Below are 14,713 nucleotides of genomic sequence, written 5' to 3'. Positions count from 1 at the left end.
AAAGTCGGTGTAAATTAGAATAAACAGCATGCTGAAGTAAGTAGATAGTCTACGATAGCCAGGTTTTGACTTGTACTCTCACAAAATGTAGTAAGTTTGTTATATCTTCGCGGAGAAACACATTGTTTTGTACTGCTTCTTTATCTTCTTTTACCAAACACTGTCTAATCCCTTACCATCCTTTGTTTCTCGGTGAACTGACTTAAAACTTGATAAGAGATATACTTAGGTCCATACCCCCTAGTGTTTTAAATTTTTATTTATACCATTTTAAAGCTTTTATGGTGGCAGAGGTAAAAATTACCCAAAAATGTATATTTTGAAATTATATGCAGTCATATTTACAGCAATCAAGATGGACAATTGGCACAGATATACAGAGGGTGGACAAAGCAAAAAGTGGCCATCCTTGAAAATGTTGTTAATTTGTTTGATCTTTTATTAGATAACATAAAAATACGTAAAACTATATGTTTTTAGAACGCACTCGACGAGACCTATTCAAATATGATCTATTTCTAACACTGGTTTTCACAAATACCCGGAGTTTTTATAATTTTAGTTACATTTTCTCATAAAAAGTGTTGTACACCTGTTGTAGTTTCTTAGATATGCTTATTCCTATTACCCTACAAAATAATTAAACAAGTTTATTTGCAATTGTGGAGTCATTAAAAGATATATTTGAAATAAAAGAATTGATGTTATAGAATGGTATGGGCAATCACCTGATATCAATCCCATTGAAAATTTATGGGATGAGTTAATCCGATTAACGAAAGATCGCAAACCAAACATGGAAGATGATCTTTCTGAAGTAATCAAAGAAGGATAGCAGTCAATCATTCAGAAATGTCTGCACAAACTCATACCATTCTATGTGAAGCAGTAATGAAATAGAAGGAAATGCCAACTAAATATTAACTTGTGAAACTGGTTTGTGTTATTTTGAGTTTCATTTTCACGTTCGATTATTGCCATACCTTTAATATACCTAATATGCACTGAGTTATGTGTCTGCCATTTTTGTTTCTCAGTCAAGCTTGTAACCCTAATTATGATAGTTTCTAATAGAATTTCAACATTTTTTTTTTTACAAATACTGAAATGCAAGTTGAAACACATAAAAATAATTAATATCTTGATAATATTTTCGATCTTTATCATTATTATGATAAGAAAAAAACAGAGAGAAAGTTCGTAATTAGTCAGTTTATCTGTGCTTGCTCAAGATGTCTTCGTGTATAAATTTAGGGTAAAAACTGATAAAGTTTGAGTATATATTTATTTATCCTATGTACACATACATGCACATATGTGTATGCTTTTACACACTTAACATAAAATAGAGTATCCCCAAAATGAATGGTTTTAGATATATAGATAATGTTTTAATATGATAAGATGTTGTTGTTGTTTTGAATTAAGTGCAAAGCTACACAATGGGCTATCTGTGCTCTGCTCACCACAGGTATCGAAACCTGGATTTTAGCGTTGTAAATCCGCAGACATACTGCTGAGCCACTTGAGGGGTTTGTGATAAGAAAATAACGAATAACGAAACAAATATTGTCAATAGCAACTATGTCACTCAAAAGCATTGAGAACTGTCTAGCAGAGCCCCTGTAAGTTTCTGGTGGATCTATAGACATTTATGTGTTTCACGTCCAATAAAGGGCATTTCCCAACTTATGAAGATTCGTATTTCTAAGGAATACTGGCGTAAGACGTTTAGGATATCACCCCTGTACCTCACAGCTGTCGAAACGTCGTCAGAGAACACACGAAGATCAGTCTTGATACTGATCCAGACAAAGATAGACCCACATCTGTAACCATCGTGTTCAGTTACGTTGGTTTTGTGATGATGCCGTCTGGGTTGTTTCTGTCTCAACAATCTGTTGAGTCAAGACCTTGAGCTCATCCGTGAAGAACAATGGTGTCTGGTCTTCGACAATTCAATCCATGCGCTTTTGATCTTATCTTGACGGTCTTGCTTCACACGCTGGGTCATCGGGAATCTAATATAAGCTTTTCGAGACGCTGAATGTTTTACGATCAATCTGGGTCAATAAGACTACTTCAAATGCCCTTTAAGAGTCGCTAGAGAGATTCTATGTATGTGTGAGTGAGCCTTTATGTTGTATGGTCAGGAATCGGTTTTTTGTTAGATTTATGACCCTTAATCAGCCACCTCCATCCTGGTTTTTGACCATTCCAAGAATTTCGTTTTGCTTTCAAGCACGGTAAACAACATTTTAACTTACATTTAAGGCAGCAACAACGTAACTTTCAGACTCTGCAATTTGTAACATACCAAGTCCACGTAACGATCATTTTAGAATCTTTTGACACATTGTTAAGAAGTAGTAGAAAATACTATTGTTGGAAAACAAGCACGAAAAGCAAGCCTAAAAACGAACGTAAAAATTTGATAAAAAATTTGTTATTGGAGGAATGTTTAATTCATAACTGATAGTAACCTGTAAATAATTATTTTATTCGCAAGGCAACGCAAAAAAAATGCTTATAAGCATCCCTGTTTTTGAGCTGATAAAATAGAGGGAAGGCAATTAGTCAATAACATCCCCCTCCTCCCCCGCTACCTCTTAAACTTCTATTATCTGGCCGAATAGTGCGAATTAATCTTCCCTTATAGGCATGGGCTCGTTTCTCTTTGTGACAACGGATCATAAGCTCTATGAACAAGAGTAAAAACTGTTAATTAATCACCTTAAAACAAGGAAAACCTCTCACAGCTGTGTGGCCCAGCATGGCCAGATGGTTAAGGCGCTCGACTAGTAATCTGAAGGTCTCGAATTCACATCCCGTCACACACAAACGTGCTCGCCGGGGGTTCGTTATACATTAACAGTCAATGCCACTTTTTGTTGATAAAAGAGTAGCCCAAGAGTTGGCGGTGGGTGGTGATGACTAGCTGCTTTTTCTTTAATCTTACACTGCTAAATTTGGAATGGGTAGCGCAGATAGCTCTCGTGGGTTTATAAAAATGATGTCGTTAAATTAAAGTCTGATATTACGATTTTGAGAAAATGTTTATTCCTTCCGACTCCTACGTGAACTATCTTCAATAATTCAGTGTACAGTTTTAAAATAACTTGTGAGCTATCAATACTTTATTTGTATTCATGCAAAGTCTAACATACTGGAAAACACACGTAAACTGGTTTTAATTAAGAGCTACCCTACAGATGAAATGAAGAATTTGATGATACAAAGAATCAACAGTATCATATACCTTGAGTTTACTTGTCTACATTCATTCCAGTCTATTAAAAAGAAGAGAATAATACCTCATGATAACGTTAAGGAGAATTTAGTTTCTTGAGTACTTCGGTCGAGCGTACGATAAGGACTACTCTGTTGTGTGTTTTAACTTCGCTGTTTAATGGTAGTGCTATTTTAATCTACTAAACAGATTATTTGATGTGGTGAATTAAGTTTTAAGTGGTTGGCTTTCAGTTAGTGAGCAACGAGTTATCAGAATGTGCTGATAGAGCGGAAAAAGAAAGTTTAGAAACTCAATCCACTTTCTTTTCCTTTTTCTCGGAAATCACATTTGATGCGAGGCGTACAAACAAACGATTGTACGTGTTTTGAAATGTTATCTTTTAGACTTTCTTTCTACGTTAAACAAAGAAAATATAACAAACCGTATTTTGGTCGACAAAAGTAGCTACTTTCTTAACAAAGTTAAAAACAAAAGTTTAAATCTTTACGATTTTTGGCAACAGATGAGACGTGTACACAAAGAACTAATGATCAACAAGAAAAAATAAAAACAGCTCGTGCCTCAAGACAAAATCATTTCCAAACAGGAACTATTTTCTAAACAGAGTATGCAACGCCACCTGGAGAGATTCGAACTATTTCTCATTACAGTCTGGGGAGAATAGTTTGTTTTGTTTGTTTGGAAATTTCGCACAAAGCTACTCGAGGGCTATTTGTGCTAGCCGTCCCTAATTTAGCAGTGTAAGACTAGAGGGAAGGCAGCTAGTCATCACCACCAACCGCCAACTCTTGGGCTACTCTTTACCAACGAATAGTGGGATTGACCGTCACATTATACACCCCCACGGCTGGGAGGGCGAGCATGTTTAGCGCGACGCGGGCGCGAACCCGCGACCCTCGGATTACGAGTCGCACGCCTTACGCGCTAGGCCATGCCGGGCCTAGGGTAGAATAGAAAGCTTGCACCTAAAGAAGGCTCCTGGTAGCACAGTCTTTAATGACCCTTCCTGTCTTGCTCAGCAAGTACGGGTGGAGACCAATCAAAGTTCGAATTTGTTGGGCTTAACAGAATATGGTTACTTGGGAACCTGAATACCAGCTGACTCATCTCCACACCAAGATACAAATAAATCATAGAAGGAGATGAGGTTCTTGTAGTCAGAGAATCCAATTTCCTTTTATCTCGAGCATCGCTTTCTGTGATCTCTCAGTTCAGTTTTTGCCTAAAGCATCTTCGCTTTGCTCAGGAAACAAAATGAACGTAAGAATTATTCTATAATTTAAAAAAAAACACCTTTAGCATTTAAACTCTTATAAGAATTCATATTATATAATTATTTTGATTTCAATAAACATCGTAGATTAACAACTCAATAAACGTAAAACTGAAAGTCAGGTTTTCAAGATGCCTAACTGGAAGACAATTGCTTATGAAACATACAACTGAAAATCCAAAACTTACTAAACTGACAACTAGAAGGCAAGACTTTACAAAACGTAAAACTGGAAGTCAAAACTTTCTATTTATACAATTGAAAGTTAAAGCCTTTATAAATAGACGCACTTGAAACTTAAGAATTTACGTATTGTACAAATGAAATATTGAAGAAAACTCAAGATGTTTTAAAAAAAACATGTAATCTTACAAAAGTAAAACACAAATACACTTTGCACTCTCTAGTAACTCATCCATATGTCTGAAAATTGAGTTTCGATATCTGTGGTGAGCACAATACAGATAATTCCTTATTTAGCTTTGTGCTCAATTGCAAATAAACAAACAAGCAAAACCTGCGCAAAAATAAACATCTAAATGAAAAAATTGTACTTTAGTCAAGAAGTTTTAAATATTCAGTTTGATATTTGTCACGGTCTTTCTAAAAGCGCCCCCCCCCAATGGCACAGCGGTAAGTCTGCGGAGATATAACGCTAGAAACCAGGTTTCGATACCCTTACTTAACTACAAATAAACCAATATTTTTTCCTCCCAGTGGGGCAGTGGTATGTCTTCGGACTTACAACTGTAAAAATCGGATCTCGATACCTGTAGTAGGTTGTGGAATATCTATTGGATATATTGAAATTTGAGAGTTTTTAATTTAATTTTTAATAAAAATGGTCTAGTTTTTGGTAGCTACTCATCACCATTCACCGCCAACTCTTGGGCTATTCATTTACCAACGAATAGTTAGATTGACCATTATATTATAACTCCCCCACGGCTGAAAGGGCAAGTATGTTTGGTGTGACGGGAATTCGAACCCGCAACCCTCGGATTGCGAGTCGAGTGCCTTAACCACCTGGCCATGACGAACCATAATAAAAATGAAAACTCAAAATAAAGGCCATGGCCTTAAATACCCTAAAATTTATAGTGTTTGTTCCCTTGATGTACCATTTCCTACGAGCAGTTATACGGTAAGTAGTTATCATTCGTTGTGCTATTTTATAGGTTCCATAAGAAACGGCAAATTTCCTGACAAACACTTGCGTGAACGACTGAAATGCGAAATAAAAACAAATTAAAATCTTTGTTAGAAAGTATTTTTGTTTGTTTGTTTGGAAATTTCGCACAAAGCTACTCGAGGGCTATCTGTGCTAGCCGTCCCTAATTTAGCAGTGTAAGACTAGAGGGAAGGCAGCTAGTCATCACCTCCCACCGCCAACTATTAGAAAGTAATAAAGTAAATATAAAAAAAACAAAAAAAAAAAAAAACAAAAAAAATTCCTTTTTTTTTTTAATGAATATACTTTCATTGTGTGTGTGTGTGTTTCTTTTTAGCAAATCCACATCGGACTATCAAAGTCTGCTGAGTCTGCCCAGAGGAATCGAACCGCTGATTTTAGTGTTGTAAATCCGTAGACTTACCGCTGTACCGACTGCTTTTATTGTTGAAAACACTATTACCATAAAAGTGTGAAACTATTTTTATTTGAACTCTCGCATACATAAAAACAAGAAGAACATTAACAACTGATAATAACACTTTTTAAACCACAAAGACGGGGTTAATGTTAAACTCATAGGATAACTTAAAGTATTATTCAAGAATTAAAAAAAACGTTTATCTTACAATTCCAGCTAAACAGAAAGTTAAAAAGCTAATTTGTAAGCAACCTATATATAGAAAGCTCATGTATGTTTTTTTAGACTTTCAGTAGAAATTGACTCTGTTACGGAAATCAGTATAGCCCATGACATGATTGGTTTGTTTCGAATTTCGCCCGTAGCTACTCGAGGGCTGTCTGCGCTAGTCGTCCCTAATTTAGCAGTGTAAGACTAGAGGGAAGGCGACTAGTCATCACATTACCCACCGCCAATTCTTGGTTACTCTTTTACCAACGAATAGTTGGACTGACCGTCACATTATAATGCCCCCACGTATGAAAGGGCGAGCATGTTTGGTGCGATGGGGATTCGAACCCGCGACCTTCGGATTACCAGTCACGTGCCTTAACCACGTGGCCATGCCGGGCTGTCATGATACGGTACCGTGGCTAACTGAATGTTAATGGAAAATGCATATTTTCATCAACAGCAGTTTAGTTACAATTCACTGTATAATTTGTATTCATATTTAAGTACAATTTATTAAAATTCGTTTTTTCAATGACTTAAATTAGTATTTTCTTTTAATACAAAATGTTTAAATAAGCTATTAAGTTTGATTGTGCATTTTTTATTTGTTACCAATTATCTCAATGATCATGGGTAGCCATATCTGTGAAATATTAATATCGCAAGTTATTAAGCGCCAGAACGTATCATAATGTACAACTGAAAGCTGCCCAACAACAACAACAGAAATCGAATAATCTAAAATTTAAAAAATATAAATATATAACTCGTTTAAGTTTGAGTACGTAAAGTTATTTGGACTAATTCTGAAAAAAACACAAACACAGCCTGGCTTTAGTGGGGAACTCTCCCTCGCAATTTCGAGGCCTGCTATCTGCAAGCCATCCACTTTAAAGCAAAAGTGTGTTTATGTAATTCTGTTTTATTTTATAGGTAATTGATGTTAACGTTTATTACAATCATTAGCACTTGAACCCGATACGCCATTAAGGTTCCAGATCTAGCTCTACAGCAATTATCCATTTTTCTTGATATCTTGCGAGTAATAGGCGTATGTGAACGTTTCCCAAATGATAACTTCCACAGTTCAATGACTGTTAATGTGTCTTGCGCCACCATATTGCCGACCGTAACACTCCAGAGCGTCACGTTCGTAACGACAGATTCGCATCTTATAACGACAAAGAGTATGTTTCAAATAAACAGAATTGAATTCTTCTTGAATAAAGTATTTTGTGCCAATGGTGCACGAGGAATAAATATACAGACACGAAAACAATTTAGAATACGTCACAAGTATTTTAATGGTAGCAAGTAATTATCTTCATATCAGACACAATTTCGTAAAACAATGATAAACTAGATCGTTTGAACAAAAAGACAATTCATTCGTCTCAGAATTTCTGCGCAGGAGCTACGTGCGCATAGCCGTTCTTAATGCTGAACTGTTAGACTGGAGGGAAGGTAACTAGTCAACAGCACTCATCCTTAATTCTGGTCTAACCGAATGGTTGGATATGATTGTTACTCTTACATTACATTCGTTGCCAAAGATGCGGAGCTTATTGTGGATTCACAGCCCGAGCACGCTAACCGTTAGAGCACGCCAAGATTAAACAGCTGAATTTGTGGTTAAAATTCTGCCTTCTTTATAAACGTTACGGACACTTTAAGATAAATATTAAATATATTTTGAAACAAAAATATGCTCAGACTGATTTTCCTATTTCGCAAGGGCCCAGCATGGCCAGGTGGTTAAGGCGTTCGATTCGTAATCTGAGGGTCGCGGGTTCGAGTCTCCGTCGCACCAAACATGCTCGCCCTTTCAGCCGTGGGGCATTATAAAGTGATGATCAATCCCACTATTCATAGGTAAAAGAGTATCCTAAGTGTTGGCGGTGGGTGGTTATGACTAGCTGCCTTCCCTCTAGTCTTACATTGCTAAATTAGGGATGGTTAGCGCTGATAACCCTTGAGTAGCTTTGTGCGAAATTCAAAACAAACAATTTGGCAAAAATAAGTGAATATTTTCCCCAACTTCTGAGTGATTGATATGATAGATTTTTTTTTTCCTCCTAGAGAATTATCCACTACAACTTGTCTACTGACAGTGTTTATTAATGCCTGCATGGGAGGATAAACACGTATAACATTTCGGTGGTTACAAATATATGTAGCAAACGTTTCTTTGATAAACAGTTTAGAGGAATCAACAAGTTAACAAAAAAGGTGATGAAAGTTTTCAATAGCTAACAAAGTTTCAATTATCTAAACACTCAGATAAACTCGCCTTAGAGAATCTTGATAGGTTCTTAAGCCTAAACATTGTAGTTGTACACATAGGCAGTCTTTTTAAATAAATCATTATAACACACAGAAGACCCAATAGATAGCTGGTGGTATTTAATGTCTATCTTATCCTGTACAATAGATTTTTTGTTCATACCAAGTTCTTTCAACTCCTGAACCACGCTACCACAGTCCCGAGTGTGTTATTGTGGCATAAACTATTGTGCGTGACATAGAAACTACCATTTAGTTTACAAAGGTCTTCAGGGTAATATATGGTAATAAGGCCAAGAACAAAAAAACCTTTATCTATTTACATACCTTCCAGATAATGTAGTTGGTTTAAATGAACTTTATAAAAATAAGATGAAAGAAAGTCAGATATTATAACAACAATGCTTCTAAAAAATGAAACATGAAGCTTATAGATTTTGTGATACTATGGTTATTTATAATAACGTCCAATATTAAGTAGCATTTATTAATTAAGTATTATTTAAAAGCACTTATGATCATTGGAGTTATTATTTGTTTTTGTAAATAAAGTGAAGAATTGTTTCTTTAGTTTACGACTCTGACAAAACTGTTCTACTGTTAAGTACGGAATACGTCTTCAAGACAAAAAGGTTCTGATGAAGTAGGATATAACATAACAGCTTTGTATAGTGAGAGCTAAAATTTTTATTAGGTATGCATACAGGATTTTGTTGGGGGCATCTCTGAATATACTACAGGTTATTATTTAGTTGTGTAGCACGTGCGTTAGACATATTAGACATCCTCAGTTCCGTCCTCATTTCAACAATATTTTACCTACACAACCAATTTAATGTGATAAGGGACATCAATTGTATTTTGTACTCACTGTTGTTGTTTTTTTCAGAATAATCATAATATAAACACATTTTTACACGTACAGGCTCAAGCAATTATCTAATGCATCATATGATCAGTGTGTTTTGCATACATAAATGTGGTATTTGGTCTTTTCAGTATGAACAGCTCTTTATGAGACACATAGACTAAACGGGCTAGGCCAGATACCATAAATTTCAAGTCGTCACTAATTCGAAATTGTTAACCAAAGAGAGAACTACTGGTCAACAGCTCTTACAATCTACACGATTCCTTTTAACTAAATAGCGAAATTGCCTCTTTCTTTTATTATGATCCCACAGCTGAAAGTTCAAAGCATATTCAGCAACATCATAGACCTTACAGTTCATATTTTAGCATGTTTAACCAGTGAACCACATACTTAAATAAGTTAAAGGTTTAACAAATATGTTTTGAAGGTTTATAATAACATGACCAGTAGGTGTCTAATAGAAAACATTTCTTATGTCAATCAATTAAAACTTAGTATTTTCAGCTTTTGGTTTGTTTTGATTTTCGCGCAAAGCTACACGAGGGCTATCTGCGCTAGCCGTCCCTAATTTAGCAATGTAACGCTAGAGGGAAAGCAGCTAGTCATCACCACCCACCGCCAACTCTTGGACTACTCTTTTACCAACTAATAGTGTGATTGACCGTAACGTTATAACGCCCCCACAGCTGAAAGGACGAGCATGTTTGATGTGACGGGGATACGAACCCGCGACCTTCGGATTACGAGTCGAGTGCCTTAACCACCTTGCCATGCTGGGCCAACAACTTTTGGTTCAGTTTAAAATCGCACTTTTCACTTGTGTTTACTCTTTTATATGTGTGATGCAATTTTAAATTCAGTCGTATTTTTACAAAAACACATAATCCGATTATGTAACTATAAGTACCAAGACAACAAGCTTTACGGCGTTATCTTTATTTCTATACACAAGTTCCTTGTAATAATTTCTTACCTTTTGTGACTCACAGAAGCCCCACTTGTATTTAACAAGCACCTCTGTTATCCCTACTTAATCTATAGTTACCACAAGTGAAACCAATATCGCAAAACAAACCCCATTAAGACACTCGCATTTGGTGTCTAAGCACGTGTGCTACCTTTGGTCCCATTAAACTTAAAGTGTTTGTATGGACACAGTTTCACATGTAGCGTCACCTGGATCTCGAGAGGGGAGATGGCAGGAACACAACATTCGGTACCTGGACGGCCTTTCGGGCATGTTTTTGCTCCTCTTAGTAGGGACAATGCCATTAAGATAATGACACCCTTTGTTCCCCGAATACGCCTGCCAACTTTGGTCCTTCTAAGCTCTAAAGCTATGGGAGGAGTTCACAAATAATCATCCAAACTAAGAAGTGTACATCTTGAATTCATTATTAGATGTGTATATTTGTGTATGTAACAAGACTATTTCTTTCAGAGCTTATTTCAAAGCTACACTAGAACTTTCACTGTCCCTCTGCCACTAATTTAAGCTGTTAGATCAGTAGAAAGACAGCTAGTGAAAAGTACTCACCACCAGCTCTTGAGCTACTCTAATCAAATGATGGGATTTCACAGTCGCTCTTTCAACGTAGTTTCACAAAGCAGAGCAAGTTTGCTGGCAACGGAACGCAAACCTTGGATTTTCAAGTTCACAGCCCGGAAGGATAACTTCTAGGTCTTGTCCAACAAAGTAATAGTACAAAATAAACGAAAAGAACATGATGAGGGTCGAGAAGAAAACGTGTATCGTTCAAAGAAACGTTATTATCAGTGTTTGTTTGGAATTAAGCACAAAGCTGCACAGTGGGCTATCTTTGCTCTGCCCACCACAGGCATCGAAACCCTGTTTCTAGCGGTTTAAGTCCGAAGACACATAGCTGTAATACTGGATATTATCAGTGAAGTTGAACAGTTCGTAACCTTCAACGAAGTACAATATCATCTTAAAAAACACAACTGATATTTAAAAAAAATTCCTTGAATGTCGACACAATTCTATAGATACTTTTTATACATGGTTGATATTTGAAACTTAGTGCTTAGTTAAAAATTATCCAATGGACTGTATTAATCGAATATTCGTTGTAAAATTTGTTTTAACTTTAAGAAGTGGAATTCCTTTCTTATTATTGATATGTTATTATAAACCTTAACAACAGTATCTGAAAAATGCAGTTTAAAGTTATTCTATTTTTGTCAACTTTTGGATATGAGTTGATTCAGCTAATTTTTAAAACTGTATTGTTTATTTCAAAGTATTCAGCTCTACTTCGTTCTTGTATTGAACAGTAAGATTTAATGTCGCAGTTTTAACATATGCGTTGTAATATCAACAAGAAGTCGTCGTTCTGATACTTATAGTTAGATAAAAATAGAAAATCTATCGTTGAATGCTTGTTAAAGCTGCCATTGACACAAACATAGACTCAATCTTCTGAACGGTAGTGCCATCTGTCGATCGCTACGGATTTAAAAAATATTTTCAGTTTTCAAATTTTATATCTGTAAAATATCTAAATGGATATTTAACTTCAGTCTTTTGGACACGCGCAATATACAATCATTTATATAAGGCCATTGAAATTAAATCATAAACCTGGAAACCAAACATTTTTTGACCAATTCATTTTTCTCCCCGCATGCTACAACCTTTGGCATTACACATTATTTTACATGCATTTACTCGGAACCCTCGACCACTTTGTTAAGTTAACTATACGTTCTAATCAACTTGTATTGTTTACTTATATAGATAACAATACTACTGTAATAATAAACACGAGCTACCTCAGGTGGCCGGGCCTATAAATTACGATGTAGTACAATTTAAAATCATAAAATACAGTTTATACTTGATAAAGTAACCTCTATTTGCATCTGTTCCTGAGACTTGCAGTTAACATTGCCGGTTTAACTTGTTTACGTGAGATCTAGACGTTAACATAAGTAAACAGTGGAGTATTCCGCACAACAACTTTTCATACCTTAAGTATGTAAGTTACCGCAAGAAAGTCTGGCATTTAATTGTCAACAGTAGGTGCACCAAGTCTATGTTAATTGAACATTACTTGTGTTAGAAATCCTAGACTGTTCTGTTCAAGCTAGCCAATCTGATTTTGCGCAGGCAGTGTTTCCGCACGCGCGTAGCGCCAGGCGCATAATAAGCTGTGTGAGAGCTGCTGTTTAATGCAGGTTGAAGGCAGGCAAACGAGGCATTTAGTTCCTGTCGTGGAAAGAACTCGGTTGTGTTGAGCAGTTAAGAAAGTCGTGTGCTGGTTTCGTTCTTTTCCTTCTGTTTTTGTTTTACTCGTTTTATCTCAAGTTCACTCATTATCATTTTTTGTACACATTTCAATTGTTTCCATTATCAAAACGGCTCATCACAATCAAACCCATTCATTTTCTGTACCAAAGACTCAGAAGAGGTAACCGCTAACACCGTTTGAGAAGAGAGAATTTCTACTCTAGCCGTTGTGTTTGATTCATCGTTGGCATTTTCCACTAACGTTCGCAACCGTGCAGGATTTCCAAAGTATAGAGGCTATAGTAGAGAAGCTAGGGGCTTCACAAGGTAAGTGTGAAGAAATCTTTTAGGTTTTTTATTCTCAACCATTTTGACTAGTACAATGATAGTGATGCTCTGTAGCAACTGTTTCTTTATAACATAATCGTGTTTTTACTTCTCCCATAAACTGCAAAAGATTTTTTTCATTCGGTGTTCTGAACTTAAACTCGTGGTTCCAACTCCTTTAATAGTATTGCTCACCTACTCTAGTGTCATACATGAATATCCTTTGCTAGCGTGACGCCTCCTTTAAAAATGTTTCTGGTTTATGATTTGCTCCTCGGAATTTCTGTTACAGTATTTTCTCGAATTTCATCTTTTACAGGATAGTGATGCACAGGGAAGTGTACATCCCTCAAAGATGTACCAAACTTTTGAAAAATTCATTGGTTTGATGTCGTTTAAATGTTAGTGTTGCACTTTTATTTTTAAGAATTGCGTGGGTTATTTAAGAAAAGAAAGAATAAGCTGACACATCATGACAGGATGCACTAGTACTACGTTGGTAAGTCTGGCATGCACTTTGTCTTTTTATGAAATATTAGGCTAAATTTTTATCATTGTTTTAGTACTTAACTTGAAAAATTAGCCTTTCAATTTGCACTGAATGCTTAGTTTTTATAAATTCACACATGACTTTTTACGAATTAAATTATAATTTACCCACGTCTTTATTTTATCTCTAGTGTAAAATGTTTCAATTGTTTCCATAATTATTTGTTATTTCAAAGAAGGAAGTCTTATCTCTTCTTAAGGCTTATTTTCTTGTTTTCATATCAAATTCTCACAAATCATGAAAGAGAATTGAGCGAAGTAATATTGGTCGATATGATGAATATAAAGGATTAAATTATGACGAAAAATCGAATCTTCATGTGACTAGAATAACGATCGTGTGTAACTTTGATAACGTGTTTGTAAATGTTCTGTCTATATAGCTGTTATTCTCTTAAAGCATTATCGTATTTATATATTCACAGCATAACTATGTTTGCTTTTTATATACATAGGATTACAACACTTTTGTATTAAGTATGTAATACAAACCAAAGTGTATGCAAAAATCTGCGCCATATGTAGAAAACTCACCCCACATTTCTCTCACAAATAGTTTGTATACAAAGAATAGCATGGACAAGAATCGGAAATGGGGGGGGGGGAAGTGGTGTCACGTGATCATGTTTTGTATGAAGGGTTTCATGCGGGCGGCCTCGCGTTCATGCTGTGAGACCAAACATCAGCTGGCATGGGTAGTTTCATAATGGACGCATCGTAACAATCAAACATAGCGCCACAGTTTTACTTTAACATCAGAAGTTGCTTTGTTGTACTGAAAAAAAATAAACAACTTACGTGCTATTTAATTAAAATACTAATTTTATACATGATTAACCTTCACTTATTGCCCCATGGTTAAGTCTTTTACTGTTGTTGTTTACGTAGCCTTTTGGCTTAATATCGGTAAATAGAAAAGGATATCCAAAAGAAACTCAAAGTTAACGTAATGTAGATATGTTTTTCTTCCATAATTTTGTGCATATCTAAGAGACCTTGGTGTAATACTCGTACAGAAATTCCATATCAGAAAAAAAGTTCGTGTTTCCTTTTAATTACATACAGAAATGTTAGTATCCATAAAAATGAATCTTGGAGA

General features: G+C 35.6%; 1 protein-coding gene and 1 long non-coding RNA gene across 11 annotated transcripts in view; one reads left to right on the top strand and one right to left on the bottom strand.

The window, feature by feature from the left end:
• Positions 1-14,713, bottom strand: part of LOC143249365 (uncharacterized) — a 131,740-nt gene that overhangs the window by 76,939 nt on the left and 40,088 nt on the right. The window lies entirely within an intron of this gene.
• LOC143249363 (ELAV-like protein 4) overlaps positions 12,674-14,713 on the top strand; it is an 80,448-nt gene continuing 78,408 nt past the window's right edge. For 5 of the 10 annotated variants that reach the window (XM_076499088.1, XM_076499087.1, XM_076499089.1 and 2 more), the window contains exon 1: positions 12,676-13,065. The gene's annotated coding sequence lies outside the window, so the exon portion shown is untranslated. Of the gene's footprint in view, positions 13,066-14,713 lie in introns of all 10 variants that reach the window. The other 5 variants (XM_076499092.1, XM_076499083.1, XM_076499082.1 and 2 more) reach the window with 3 other exon arrangements.

Source organism: Tachypleus tridentatus, chromosome 4 (genome assembly GCF_004210375.1).
Source record: "Tachypleus tridentatus isolate NWPU-2018 chromosome 4, ASM421037v1, whole genome shotgun sequence".
Classification (NCBI taxonomy): Eukaryota; Metazoa; Arthropoda; class Merostomata; order Xiphosura; family Limulidae; genus Tachypleus; species Tachypleus tridentatus.
The sequence above is the reverse complement of the archived record's forward strand: the minus strand, read 5'-3'. Positions and strand labels throughout refer to the sequence as shown.